The sequence below is a fragment of the Carcharhinus amblyrhynchos genome, chromosome 18 (assembly GCF_965287045.1).
Source record: "Carcharhinus amblyrhynchos chromosome 18, sCarAmb.v2.hapA, whole genome shotgun sequence".
NCBI classification, from domain to species: domain Eukaryota; kingdom Metazoa; phylum Chordata; class Chondrichthyes; order Carcharhiniformes; family Carcharhinidae; genus Carcharhinus; species Carcharhinus amblyrhynchos.
This window is the reverse complement of record NC_137341.1, coordinates 26,767,261-26,782,065: the sequence shown is the minus strand read 5'-3', so window position 1 is coordinate 26,782,065 and position 14,805 is coordinate 26,767,261. Positions and strand designations below refer to the sequence as shown.

General features: G+C 41.9%; 1 protein-coding gene across 3 annotated transcripts in view; it reads right to left on the bottom strand.

Annotated features, from left to right (window-relative positions):
* Positions 1 to 1,619, bottom strand: part of rbfox1 (RNA binding fox-1 homolog 1) — a 1,792,700-nt gene extending 1,791,081 nt beyond the window's left edge. For all 3 annotated transcript variants that reach the window (XM_080206634.1, XM_080206632.1, XM_080206635.1), the window contains exon 1: positions 1,232 to 1,619. The gene's annotated coding sequence lies outside the window, so the exon portion shown is untranslated. The remainder of the gene's footprint in view (positions 1 to 1,231) is intronic.
* Positions 1,620 to 14,805: the final 13,186 nt, after the last annotated feature.

Below are 14,805 nucleotides of genomic sequence, written 5' to 3'. Positions count from 1 at the left end.
TATCTAGAGAATAAAAGTATAATTTAAGACATGACTAATCAGAACGTAGGGTTAAACGTACAATTACTGTGTGTATGGTTCAGAAAGTAATTCCCTTGCCATCAGAATATTTTAAAATTAGATACCTCACTTAAAAAATGTGTGGGCTAGGTGTGCAAATAGTTATGTTTTTCCCTAGAAAAACACAGATGATCCAGTCACATATCCTACCAGTGTGATGCACAGATGTATCTTATTCTTTCTGTGCAACCCCAAAATATTGCCTGTCTTTCAGCTGTAGACCTGGCAATCTTTCTAAACATTTGCTGGTTGTAGTCTCTGGTTCTGACTCCCTGACAGCTATTAATTCTGTATTAACAACCTGCACAGACATCTGGACGTTGAACAATGTATCAAGAACTCCATTCCTGTCCTTTTCAAATCTCCTATGCCCTAAAAGCTTGTTAGCATTTTAGTTAATTAGCTCTGAACAAAAAAAAGGTAAAATGTGATCAGCTGAGCAAAGCTGGGATACATAAATTCCCATTTTGATATATTTACAACCTGTCTGAAAATTCCAATAATCCAATACTTCAGTTTAATGCCACAAGTAATTAAAAGCTGCTCCGAGGTCTGAAGCTATTAGTTTAGACAATTAGTGGCCATTGAAAGTGGGTGATTTCAAAAAAGATCAAAGCAAGTAGGATAATTCAGGGAAGATGTGCAATTACTTGCTGCTTAGAATCAATTCTGAAATCTTGGGGGATTTCTGAAAGGAAGATTTTTTTTTCCTTGCCCTCTAATTTTGCTATAAAATATGTGCGAGGAATTTATATCTCCGTACCCTCATTTTAAATAAATTCTAGCTATTGTAAGAAAAAAATAGATGTCAAAAAGAGTTGATGCTTGGGTAACAAACAGACTGCATTCTTCAACATGTCACCTTTATCCACAGTAGAACATTTCCAAGAGGTATAAAAACTAAAACTCACATATCTCCAACTCTGCAGAGCATTTCATATCACATAACTGCATACTAATGCAAAAAATATGCAAATAGTACCACTCACAACCTAGAAAAAAATAGGCTCGATTAAACGCAACTGCACAGGGAATACCATGCGGTGAGCTTTCACTCAATAACAATCCCAATAAGTCTTTTTTAAAACTGACAAGCATGTAACATTAATACCGCTAGACTGCAAGTACCATTTGCATAAAAAAAGATCAAGGAATGATCTCTTAAACTAACCATTACAAGTCAGGAGGAGCCCAGATTCCTTGCAGTGAGCTTGTAGAGTTCCCTTCGGTTTCCCCAGGTTTGAAGCAGAAGCCTGTAGTCTCCAGTGCAGAGGGTAAAATGCCAGAATATAGGAATGTGTTAGCTCAAACAAAGGATTATCTTTCTCAGTCTGCAATTCTCTTCAGTTTCTTGAACCAATCTGTCTGCAGGCTACTGTAGCAGTGCTGATTATCACACTTCTGTGAGCAAGTACAAAGCACTGTGCATGCTGCAAGTTTTCCCTTTTTCTTAATTACTTCAATTCAGCCCAATTCCTGACAACAATATTAAGTATATCAGGGTCCACACAAGGTTCCTTCTGGAGGCAAGCACTCTTTCTTCCCTGCTACACGGTGTAAATGCCCTTCACCCCAGGGAGAACGAATACAACCAACACAATCTGAATTCTAAGTGCACTGAATTTGGATAGCAAATGGCAGCATACATTTTAGTGAACCCTAGGCTCCTTTCATGAGATTGACAGGTAAGAATTCAGCTTAGCCAAACAGTCGTCAGCAGTTCTTGAATACAAAACAGAAGGATCTGAATTTCCAATTTTAAAAAAATTATTAAAAAACTCAATTGAACATCCTATGGAACAGAATATAAACACTTGATTTTCAAAGAAAGTCACACATCTTTGAGGCAGTCTTTTACAAGTCAAGGAATTTATTTGAATGTTGCAGATTATGAAAATGATTGGTTTCGGCTAACATCGATCAGAAGTGTATGCTGTATAATTTTAAATCTGAATGTATAACTTAAGTGAAATGACACTTAGATGCCGAGTGCCAGAATCGCACCTTTATGACTAATATTCTAGAATAACCATGCTCCCCAATCGTTCTGGAGTTTCAAATTTGATTCAACTGAGGCTTTATCTTTTTAATGCATACCGATTTTCCGTCACACCACTCAGATCACAAATCTAAGAGCAATCTAATTCTATCCAAAATTACGATGTTAATTATCGTGGGGATATATGAAATGAAAGCAGGACAGAATATTAACTGATACCTGAATATTTAATAATGCTGTATTATTCCAAATTGAACATTAATCTGTTCAATTAATTTGATGCAATTAAAACTTCACCATGCAACTATAGAGGAAAGCCTCAAACAATCAGGATGAATCGCTGCTTCTGTATTGAAATACGGAACAGAAACACTTCTGATCAGCTTCAAAATAAACGTCAGAATCAGTAAATATTTCCTTAAATTTGAATTCCCAGTTTAGAGGGGGTTCGGAGAAGGTCATGAACGACATATTGTTACAGAGCTCAGAGAGTCATCAGTATTTTTAGAGCATTTCTTTATTTAACACATGCATACCTCACATTCAGTGGCACACAATGTCTGAACTACGCAAGCCCCTGACAATCAATGACAAAGAAGTCACCTAGGCTGGTTTCTTATTACAAGCCTGGGACCAAGAGTCTCATCACCTACATTGGCAACCTTCCGTTATTCATCTCTATCTGTGTCACACAGTCCTCTGAATGTAATCCGACTTTAACCACGCAATTTATTGCCATTAATTAGACTGAGCTCTACAGTAAGGATGCTGACAGAAATAGTACTGATCCGCACTAACCTTTAGAAGATGTGAGGATATTAATCTAAATTTTAAATGTCAATTATGTATTTTTAGGCCATTATGTTACCGCCACAATGTTGGTCGTTCATCCTTCAAATCAACCAGCATTTGCCCACATAAAATGAGAAAAGTCGAAAAGAGAAACAAGCATGTTTTCAACAAGCAATTTTAATTGATTTGGATTTGTAAATGAATAAACCATGTGTAAACTGCTAAACAGGCCAAAACACATATTTATGTTTGGCATTAACAGATGAGATTGTAGATAAATGTTTCTGTGTATTGCGCTTTGTTACTATTTCAGCCTAGTGCAGGATAGTTATTGGGCAGAATCTCCAGCCAGGGCTATAACAATGCACATTACAATTAAATTTCAGAAGGCAGCTTCAACCTGTCTGTATTTAGGTGACATTGTTACTTCCTCTACCATATTGTTCCCCACTGAACAAATAATTAGAAGAAGGCGTCCCAACATAAAAGAAATTTGACAGAAATCCAACACTTAATGATATTGTGGATTGCACCATTGGCCCAGATCTTGCTGTTGCAGGGCACCTTAATGGCATCTGCCATTAGTTAGATTTCCTGCTGTATGTTTAGGGTTACTATCTCTTTGTGTGACAAGTTGCTGAAAGTGCAAGTGGTTAATAGCATGGTGAGGAAACAGGGCATCTGACACCTGATATTACAAGGAAAGCAATTGTGTATCCCTGCAACCAATACAATTGCAGGAATGTGAAATAAACAGCCTCAGAAGGAGTCAGAATGAAGTATAATTTAGAGTGAATAAATTCAATGCAACATCTGGTGCACAACAGAGATAAAGAGAAAAAGGAGATAGAGAAAGAAAGGGACAGCAACAATAAACTAAAAGTTGTTTACATTTTAAATAACATTTTAAAAATCTCCAACAACAATTAATGGCTGAGAGCATGAGATTCACAATTAACAGTTCATTTTCAGTGTCAGAGAGATTGATGGGCAGTAATTAATGGTTATCACATCATTAAAAGGATATTTGAGCTTGTAAGAGAAAATAGACTTGATGCTTTTGCTGTGTTTAGTTCATGTCTTTCAAATACAGCAATGACACAGCATTCAATACATTCCAGTGGTAAGGCAGACAGTGAGATGCCAATTTCCACCAATATAACAGCGGAGTGGCTCAACTCAGCTGGTAACTTTCAGTTATTGCATCTGTAACTTATTGTATCATTTACATTTAAGTAAATGTAAATATCATTACCATCACCATTATTTGACAGCCAAATCTGGGTCACTGTTGTAATCTACAATATATAAATATATCTGTACTGATATTTTCAATTAGAGCAGTTACAAACGTTGATGGTTGAGTTGCTAAGGTCACATCTAGAAGTTGATCTATATAAACTAAAAACATCCAGGATTCCATCTTCAGTCTGTGCTGGATGAGTTGATCTCAGGCTGCCAGTTGGTGTACGTACATTAAGGCTGCGATTTTTCAGCTGTATTGTGCCCAGCGCAGGTTGTGTTAAGGCAGAACTGGGTGGAGAATCAGAGTGAGTGGTTTAGCACATTCTGCGCTGGTGTGAAACCTCGCCACTATCTTCCAGCCCACGATTTCCACATGCAATCTGAACCAGATTGACATATTTAAATCAGTATTTAAATATGCTGGACTGTTTTTCTGATCTGCTGGTTAAGTAGCAAAGCAGGTTGGGAAATATCAGTGAGAGGTGAAAGATTGGCCTTGTACTCAATTTCTCACCCCTCCCAATATTGCCAGCCCCGTTCTGCTGGCGTAGTCAGCCTCGCACCTGGGAAAGGCACAATGTTGATTTAAATATGTATTAGTTTATTTTAATGTAATTAGTGAGCCCAGAACACAATTGCCCTAGCTCACTTATCTTTCTGACCTCGCTGGTGGAGTTCCTCAGATGTGATGGCCTCGCCACTGGGACCAGAGGCCATTGAAGGCCCCCCAGATGGACAGAGGCGGAGTGAACAGTGCTCCTTGGGCAGTGCCAACCTGGCATTGCTAGCCTGGGACCATGGCAGGGCCCACTGGGCAGTGCCAAGGGGGCAGGGCCTGAGGGGCCAGGGCCTGATGAGGCAGTTTTCAATGGGGACAGAGACTGATGGGGAAGCGGGGGGGAGATCATTGTGGGACGGAAGGGGATATAATTGTATCGGGGTTGGAGGTTGGTGATCAAGGTGGCTCCATGGAGGAGGGGGGTGATATCGGGGATGGGGGGATCGACGGATCTCCCAATATTACACTGGGAGATTGGGGCTCTATGCCTAGCAGTCTGCAGCTGGCTTCCCAGCATTAATACACTCTGCCCACTCCCTCTACTGTCGGGAATCATATAATGGCCTCTGTATTGCACAGAGTGCCATAAATTACCACTACTTACCTCACTGGGAAAACAGGTGAGAAAACCTCCCATTTTCTTGCTCATTCAACACTTTTTCATTGAAATTCTTCCCTGTGCAGAGGTTGGTGCTGTCCCATCTTCTCAGCAGTTCTTCCCATAACCCATAATGGAACAACCTTGCACAGAGAGAAATTTCATACCACTGCCTCCAGTAAGCAGACAGTCCTCCAGAAATAACATTGGGAAATCATCTCTTCTTTTCCTGAAGGCTTTCTGGAATGTTGTCAATTTTTTCTTCAGCATCTAAGTCCATTGAAATCTCAGGTCGTCAATGCCTTTTTAGGTTTTGATATAACAGTTGATGATATGATTGTGACAGTCTTCCCAGGAGTTGAAAATCGCCCCTCTTCTGGAGCGTTTTCTCAAAGTTCTTGTTGGAACAACGAGTTCCTCTGAGTTGCCCTGAATACTCCTCTTCCAGTTCCGAGAGGTCGGAAGGTCAATCGGGGAACAGACCAAAAACAGAAAATGCTGGAAAATCTCAGCAGGTCTGACAGCATTCTCTTTGCTGATTCTTTTTACTCTTAGCTCTGACAAAGGGTCATCCAGGCTCGAAACATTGGCTCTATTCTCTCTCCACAGACCTGTTGAGATTTTCCAGCATTTTTCTGTTTTTGTTTCTGATTCCAGCATCTGTTGTATTTTGTTTTGTATAAATTGAGGGTGGCATTCTGTCTTCCTAGTGCCAGGGTCGAAGATGTTACTGAGCGGCTGTAGAAGACTCAGAGCAGGAAGGAGGAGGAATCAAAGGTCATAGTTCATCTTAGTACCAATGACATAGGTGGATAGAGAAATGATGCCCTGCAGCAGATGGGGCGGCACGGTGGCTCAGTGATTAGCACTGCTGCTTCACAGCACCAGGGACCTGGTTTTGATTCCTGGTTTGGGTCACTGTCTGTATGGAGCTTGCATGTTCTCCTCATGTCTGTGTGGGTTTCCTCCATGTGCTCCGGTTTCACCTCTTCCTCTGAAAGATGTGCTAATTAGGTGCATTGACCCAAATAGGCACTGGACTGTGGCAGCTAGGGGAATTTCACAGTAACTTAATTGCAGTGTTAATGTAAACCTTACTTGTGACTAATCAATAAACTTTAAACTTTAGATTTGAGGGAGCTAGGAAAGAAACTGGCAAGTAGAACCGCTAAGGTAGTAACCTCCACTTTACTCCCAGTCCCATCCTCTTGTGAGTCCAGCAGCAGGAGGTGATTATATGGCTAAAGAAACTGTGCAGGAAGGAGAGCTTTTAACTCCTAGGACACTGAGACTAAGGTTTGCCTCAGTGGGACTTTTACAGGTTGGACAAGTTGTACCTAAACAGAACTGAGACCAAAGTCCTCAGTGGGGAAGTTTTCTAATGCCACTAGGAATGGGCACCAAGTTGTAGCATTAGAAAGCAGAAAGAAGGCACATGAAGAATTGAGAAAGACTGAAAGGTATTAGATGGGGTCAGACTACAAGGAAATCAAAAAAGATTTACAATACAAGTGAACACATGGGGTGTGGTAAAAAAGGTTGGTGAGCTGCAGACACAGATGAAAGTATTCTGCTGTGGTGATAACAGAGACATAGCACCAAAAAAGGGCAGGACTGAGTATTAAATATTCCTGGATACGAGCGTTCAGGAAAGAAAGAGATCCATGCTGGGACCTCAACTGTTTACAATGTATATTAATGACTTGGAGGAAGGAAGCAAATGTACTGCAGACACATTTGCAGATGACACAAAAACAGGTGGATAGGCAAGCTGTGAGAAGGATACAAACAGTTTGCAAAGACATATTGGTAGGTTAAGTAAATGGGCAAAAAGTTGGCAAATGAAGTATAATGTGGGAAAATGTGAAGTTGTTCACTTTGGAAGGGAGAACAAAAGAACAGAGTATTATTTAAATGGAGAAAAGCTGCAGAAAGGTGACATAAAGAGACTTGGGCGCACTTGTGCATGAAACACAGGAAGCTAGCAGATAATCATGAAGGCTAATGGAATGTTGGCACTTATTTCAAGGGGGTTGGAGTGTAAGAGCAGGGATGTCTTACTGCATCACGATAAGGTACTGATGAGACCACATCTCAAGTACTGTGAGGAGTTTTGGTCCCCTTATTTAAGAATAAATATTATTTAATTGAAGGCAGTTCAGAGAAGGTTCACTGGGTTAATCCCCAATATGGAGGGAGTGTCTTATAAGCAAAGTTAAACAGGTTGGGACTCTACCCATTGGAATTTAGAAGAATGAGAGATGATCTCATTGAAACATATGGGATTCTTAAGAGGCTTGATAGGGTAAATGCTTAGAGGATGTTTCCCCTCATGGGAAAGTCCAGGACCAGAGGGCATAGTCTCAGAATAATGGGGTGCCAATTTAAGACTGGGATGCGGAAGAATTTCTTCTCCCAAAGAGTTGAGGGTCTTTGGAACTCTTTGCCATAGAGAGCTGTGGGGGCAGTATCATTCTGTATATTTAAGGCTGAGATAGATTTTTGATCAGTAAGGGAATCAAGGGTCACAGGGAAAGGGCGGGAAAGTGAACATGAAGAATGTCAGATCAGCTATGATCCCACTTAATGGCTCGAGGGGCCGAAATTTTCAAGAACTCTGAAGAGAAGGAACAGAGGAAACTGGAACAAAAGCAAGGTACTGTTCAGTAAAGCCACATATAAAGCTGGAAAGAAGTTGTTCATCAGAGGCCAAAAAGACATCTGAAATAGTTCTAAGGTTTGTGAAATCTAGTACAGTTAATGAGACATTATTTGAAATAATTGTGCAATTCTTGGTTATCGGAGATAGTGTAAAGACTTTTAAGATGAAGGAAGCCTGAAAGGAAAGGTGGAAAATCCAGAGCTGTATCTTATCAAAATAGTGAAGCAGAAGCTTTGTTTGACAGGATAATTGGAAAACCTGGAAGTAAATTCTTAATGAAAACTGCAGGTGGAAAGCATTGTTTAAAAGAAGATTTTAAAGCATGTCTTCTTGGGAGTGGAGATTGAAAACAATCATCTGGGAGGAACTTGAGAATGAGAGAAGAAATCCATAGAAGATTAGTTGAGCGGCATCGGCCATTTGGTTTCAGTGTTGGGTGATTTGTGTAAAAACTGCATAGATAACTGTATTTGTAAACTGTATATATTTGTGAAGCTGAGGGGGGAGTAAAGGTGTACTGTATTCTAATCAAATTCTCATGTTGAATAAATGTTTACTTTGTTGTTTGTGAAAGCTAATTGGCAGTCTTGTGATTCTGTTCCTCCACATTTTCTGAAAAATACTACAATCTTCTGGGCTAGGGTTCCATTCTGGGACCTTCCTGTCCAGTAGTAACACCAACTAGGATTGTAATACTTCATCAAACTTTCCAGTACTCTTGCCTTGGTACGGCTTTTCTCCTGGCAAAGCTGAGAGAGCTGTTCCCTTTTTACCTTACTACAAGCAATTGTTCTGAATTCAGGTAAAACTAAACTCAGAAGTATCCCTACCCTAAAGGTGCAATGACTTTTACTTCTCAGAGCTTATTTACTTTTCACACTGTAAGCCCTTCTAAGTACACCAGAAGCATAGTTTGAACTGACCAAAAAACTCCCACACATACAAACACCATTGTCTAACATGAATCTATCTAGTATTTTACTCTTTTTACATAGGGCCACTAAATTAAACCCAGTTAAATTTAAACCTTATTTCTAATATTCAACACTACAAATATAAATTCCTTAACCCAACTCCTCTTTCCTGACAGAAGTAACAGAGAAGATTTATGGGGGTAATGTGGCTGACATAAACTTCCAAAGATGCTTGACGAAGAGCCAAATAATCGGTTTGGCAGCAAAGTTGAAGCCTAGGGAATAAAAGGGAGAATGGCAACATGGATATGAAGTCAGCTGAGTTACAGGAAGCAGAAAAATGAATAGTTGATTTCCAGACTAGAGGTAGATATACAATACTATTCCCCAAGGTCCACCACTCAGTACTCGGATCACTGCTTTTCTTTGATCTGTATTAATGACATGGACTTGGATGTACAGGGTACAATTTGAAAATGTACAGATTACAGAAAACCTGGAGATACTGTGAACTCTGATGAGGATAGTGATAGATCCCAAGAGGGCATATCTGGTGAAATGGGAGACTCCTGAGTGCAAAGAGAGACATTTTGGTAGGAAGAACAAGAAGAGTCAATATAATCTAACAGTTAACGGGGATGCAGGAGCAGAGGCACATGGGGTAGGTGTGAGCAAATCATTGAGGGTTGAGAAATTGGATAAAAAGTCAAACAGGATTCGAAGCATTATAAATAGAAACATTCAGTACAAAAGCAGGAAAACTATGATGAACCTTTATAAAACACCAGTTTAGTCTAAACGGGAGTGTTGTGCCCAATCCTGGATACTAGATTTTAAGATGTACAATCTTTAGGGAGAGTGCAGTAAAGATTTACAAGAATGGTCCCAGGGATGAGGGACTTCAGTTTCAAGGCTGGATTGGAGAAGCTGAGGTTGTTCTCTGGAGAAAAGAGCAGATTGAGAGATTTTATCTCAGCGCTCAAACAACAGAGGAATCTAGACAGAGTGCAGAGAGAGAGAAATTGTTCCCTTTGGCAGGTGGGCTGAGAGCCATATAACACAGATTTTAAGTGATGTAATGGTGACCTTGAAGAGAAACATTTTTACACAGCGAGTGGTTTGTATCTGAATTGCATTGCACAAGAGTGTGGTGGTTACAGATTCAACTAGGGGCTTTAAAAAAGAACTGGATAAGCAAGCACCTGAAGAGAAAAAGACATTATGGGTTAGAGGGATACAATAGGAGAGTGAAACTAGCTGAGTTGTTCTTGCAGAGAGCCAGTATGGAACTGATGAGCTGATTAGCCTCCTCCTGGGCTGTAACTATTCCCCAAGAGATCCCAGATGCTCCCAAAGAGGGACAAATTCTACATGGATGTTTGACAGGGCATATAGAAGATGCAGTTCATATGTGGAGTTGAGTGAAACAGATGCCTTCACTTGCCAAGGAAGTAGTAACTCACATTTGCCACCTTCTCTATGAGGAATTAATGCTGCAAGAATTTAAGAGGAACGAACCCATGCTGGTGGTGACTGCCGCACTGAACTTTTTTTGCCAGTGGGTCCTTCCAGGATTCCACTCAGCACCTTTACAGATTATCGCAATCAGAAATGCACAAATTAATGAGGGAGGGGACAGATGCCCAATTCAAGAAAGCTCACCATTACGTCCTGTTCTTCACAGATAATATAAGCCAGCCTGCCAAAGCTGTTGCATTTGCAACAATCTCAGCTTTTGCAGAAGTGCAGGGCGCCATTGACTTCACGCATGTGGCTTTGACAGCCCACTGGCAGCAGCCAGTGAGATTCGTCAATCAAAATGCTCTGAATATCTAGTTAACTTGCGATCACGGAAAGCATCTTTGTGCCTCGTACCTGGGAAGCTCTCACGATTGTTACATATTGATGCATTCAAAGGTGCCACAGATCTTTAAGGGACCCAGGGGCATACAGCGCTGGCCTCTCAAGGGCAAGGGGTATTCCCAGAAGACCTGGCTGACGATGTTTTTCCACCAGCTACATAGAGTTGCTGAAGAGAAATAGAATGCTGTACATTCTGCCACAAGGTCCTTGATAAAGCAAATGATTGCACTTATGAAGGTATGTTTTTGATGTTTGGACCAGTACGGCATGGCTCCCCAGTACTGACCACAGGCAAAATAGGGGATTGAGACATCGCCTCAGGCGAGGAGGACATTGAAGGGAATGGATCTGAAGAGGGAAAGGATTTAGACAAGCCACATGAAGAGGCCTTTGCATGGGTACGATATGACAGATATGCCCATGACAATCTGATAGCTATAGTATTCCAGGAGGAGTGAGGTGCTCACTCTCAAGAGTTGCTTTAGCCTTTGTTGCATGGAATGCCCCATCACCTTCAATCTCAGTGAAAAAATCTCCCAAAAGTTCCATTCTCACCATACGCCTTAAGAATCATCCTTGCAAGGAATTGAACCACACCTGATTGAGTAGCCTTGTTAATGTCTGGCTTGGAACCTCTTCACGCAAGCCCTTAAGCAACTTCATTGAGTATAGTCCTCTCACCCTCAGCCTCACTAATGTTCATGGCATCTTAGAGATGGCTGCAGTTCCACATTTCACAAGCATGCAATTATGTCAATCTGACACCAACTCAGTAAGGCAGCTCGATCACACCCCTCACTCTTTCAGGCATAACCACACAGATGGTTTAACAGGGAGCAGCAACAGGAGAGTTCCAAATGTCCCATCACCAACCCTCATCAAAGAAAAACATTAAGGTATCATCTTGCTTAGCACTGGTTAGCGCTACTGCCTCACAGCGCCAGGAACCTTCCAGATTTGGTTCACTGTGTGGAGTTTGCACTTCTCCCTCTGTCTGCGTGGGTTTCCTCCAGGTGCTCCCAGAGTCCAAAGATGTGCGAGTTAGGTGGATTGGCCATGATAAATTGACCATAGTGGTGGGGGATTAACAGGTTTAATGTGTGGGGTTATAAGAATCCCTGGGTGGGATTGAGGTCGGTCCAGACTTGATGGGCCGAATGGCCTCCTTCTGTACTGTAGGGATTCTATGGATTCTTGCTGCTGGCTCCCAATTGCCAATCACACATCAGGAAGCAATAACCATTAACATGTAGATCAGTGTTTCCCAAACTGGATCCACGGAAACCTGGAGTTCTGGGGTAGGTCCAACTGTTTAACTTTTGAATAAAGTTTTCCTTCCAGCTCAAACATTCAAAGGTGGTTTTCACACTGTTTGCTGGCACACTCATCAGTCTATCAGAAGCCAGCCTCTGATTGAATGAGCTGGAAATACCAGCAAAGTCAGCATTGAAAATCACATGGCCGAGGATGAAGGCAATCAGTCAGCAGAACGGGCAACAGAGCAAGGTAGGCCACAGCCAGGCAACAGGAGAGGCCAGGCTCAGGATTGAGGCCAGACAGACTGGGACAGGAAAGGCAGAGTGAAAGAGGGTTGGGGATCCGTTAGTGTTCTTGAGAAGTCAGTAGGGTTTCATGGCTGGAAAAGTTTGGGAAACCCTGACCTAGATCCTGTATTGTATTGTACTTTGCAGAGTCTCTCAGCAGGACAATGGTTTGCTGAAGTGCAACTACTCGGGACCCTGCAATGATCAGAAGCCTGACATGTCTCAGTCCTAGATGACATTTGCATTAGGGCGAAACCTTGACCTGTCATTAGGGCGAAACCTTGACAACCAATGACTAATTCTATCCATCATGGACCCTGCTGTAGAGTTGCATGTACATCACTTTGAGAATATCACCATTCTCTACATGGTGCAGCTCACAAAGGCCATTCCTATCTGTATATCCTAAACCACTGAAAGCATTGTCATTCAATGAATTCCACATTGAGATGTGTGCTTTACCCTTACCCAAGGAGAATGTAAACCCCTGTTTGGGTTTTGGAATATAACCAGTCCGATTGACACAACTGGCTTTCCGCAATCTTGTGATTATGCCATGAGGCTACCTCTGGAGGCAGACATCTTAAGTCCAGTTCAATAAAGGCTTTCACTATGACAAGAGACATGAAATGTTTACATGAAACATCCCTCAAAGCAGCCATGCACGTCCAATTAAAAATTACTGAAGGGAAAGAGATGACTTCTTCAAGATGAACACGTACCTCTTACATCAGATACTCTAACCCCTCTTGCAAACAAGTGCAAGGTTCCTGATGGATCTTTACTGTCCAGCGTAATGTGTGAAGAGAATGAGAAATCACCAAGGACCAGCGTTCAGCCTTAAGCATGAACACTGTATTCTCCTGCAGAGACGCATGAAAGCCTATGGGTCCTGAAATTTTAAATTACATTCTTTATAAACTGATTCTCATGAAGTAAAAGCCATTCTAAATGACACATTAAACATACAAATATAATGTGACTCATGGCGGCTATTTATGCCATCCACCAACAACAGACATCAGTGCAACAGCAGCAGTTAAATCAATAATCTGAATGAACGCTTCTCCCAAGGCCAAAGCTTGTGTGAGATAATAGGCTGATAGGTATATTGTCCCGGCAGCAGGGTCACAAGTGATGTGTGTAGCCTGATGTTGCAGATGTGGGATTATGGACTATTCATTGTGATGAAAATGTGTGAGAATTTATACAACTCTAGCTCCTGTGGGGTTTTATTGGGATTTACATTTTGGACTCTTAAATGACCACCAACTGATTATAAATGGAATCTATGAGGTTTTATGAAGGGTAGATTCAATATATATTTACAAAAGTGAGCAACAGACACACTGAATGAACACCCATGCCATAGGTGTGCATTCAATACTTCTTAATCTTTCAAACATTATCACTCCACCCAGGGGAGCCAATGGCCTCGTGGCGTTACCGCTAGACTAGAAAGCCAAATGTGTCAATCCAGAAATGTTCTGGGGACCCGGGTTCGAATCCTGCCACAACAGCTGGTGGAATTTAAATTCAATAAAAATATCGGGAATTAAGAATCTGCTAATGACCATGAAACCATTATCGATTTCAGAAAACCCCATCTGATTCATTAATGTCCTTTAGGGAAGGAAATCTGCTGCCTTTAGCTGGTCTGGCCCACATGTGACTCCAGAGCCACAGCAATGTGGTTGATTCTCAACTGGCCTTGGACAACTGAGGATGGGCAATAAATGCTGGCCAGCCAGCGATGCCCATGTCCCACGAGTGAATAAATAAATTAATGAATAAAAGGTACAGCCCTGACATCTGCAGTTGAGATGGAGGCAGTCTGCTGACTGTTAGCGGAGATGACTTCAGTGGGCGTTCTCTGGTGGCTTGAGGGCCCTGGTCTTCTAAGGGTCCCATGCTCTGGGGCATGTACACACTCCTTGGCCTGATCTAGTGGAGTTACAGGCAGAGGGGAGATGGAGCAGCAGACTCTTAGAGTCTCCTGGATGGATAACTTTGGTATGTCTAGCTGGTACGCCTCCTCCCATTAGGTGCCTGATGGCCCGTCCTTGAGGAGAAGGGGCACCTGGAGAGAGGTTAAAATGCCCCATTCCCTTCTCGCCTAGTCACTGCTGAGACGCACCCATGGCTAAGCAGAGTACTGATCCGAGCACAAATCCAGCAGAAACTGCTGTGCATGGGACCTCAAGGCAGCTGTCAACCATCCAGTGGAGACTGTGATGCACTTTGTTCCAGTCTGCAGATGCCTCTGACAACTCTGCCTGAAGTTTCCCTGCCTCTCTTGCATCTCCAAAAGCTTTGTTACCGAGAAGGCTGATTCAGATTCTGCAGGCGCCTGGTCTCCAGCAGTCCTCCATGTGTGCTGTACTGCCTCTGCCAGTTGTAGACTCACATCTGTGAGGTGATCACCATGTGATGGGACATCAGCACTGAATGTCTGCCAGCCACTTTAAGTTCTCCATCTTTTATTACTGCCTGGATAAATGGCATCTCAACCCCTTTACTGAGCAGAGACACGAGGCATGCATGTTTCTGAACTGCTCACTGATCTATT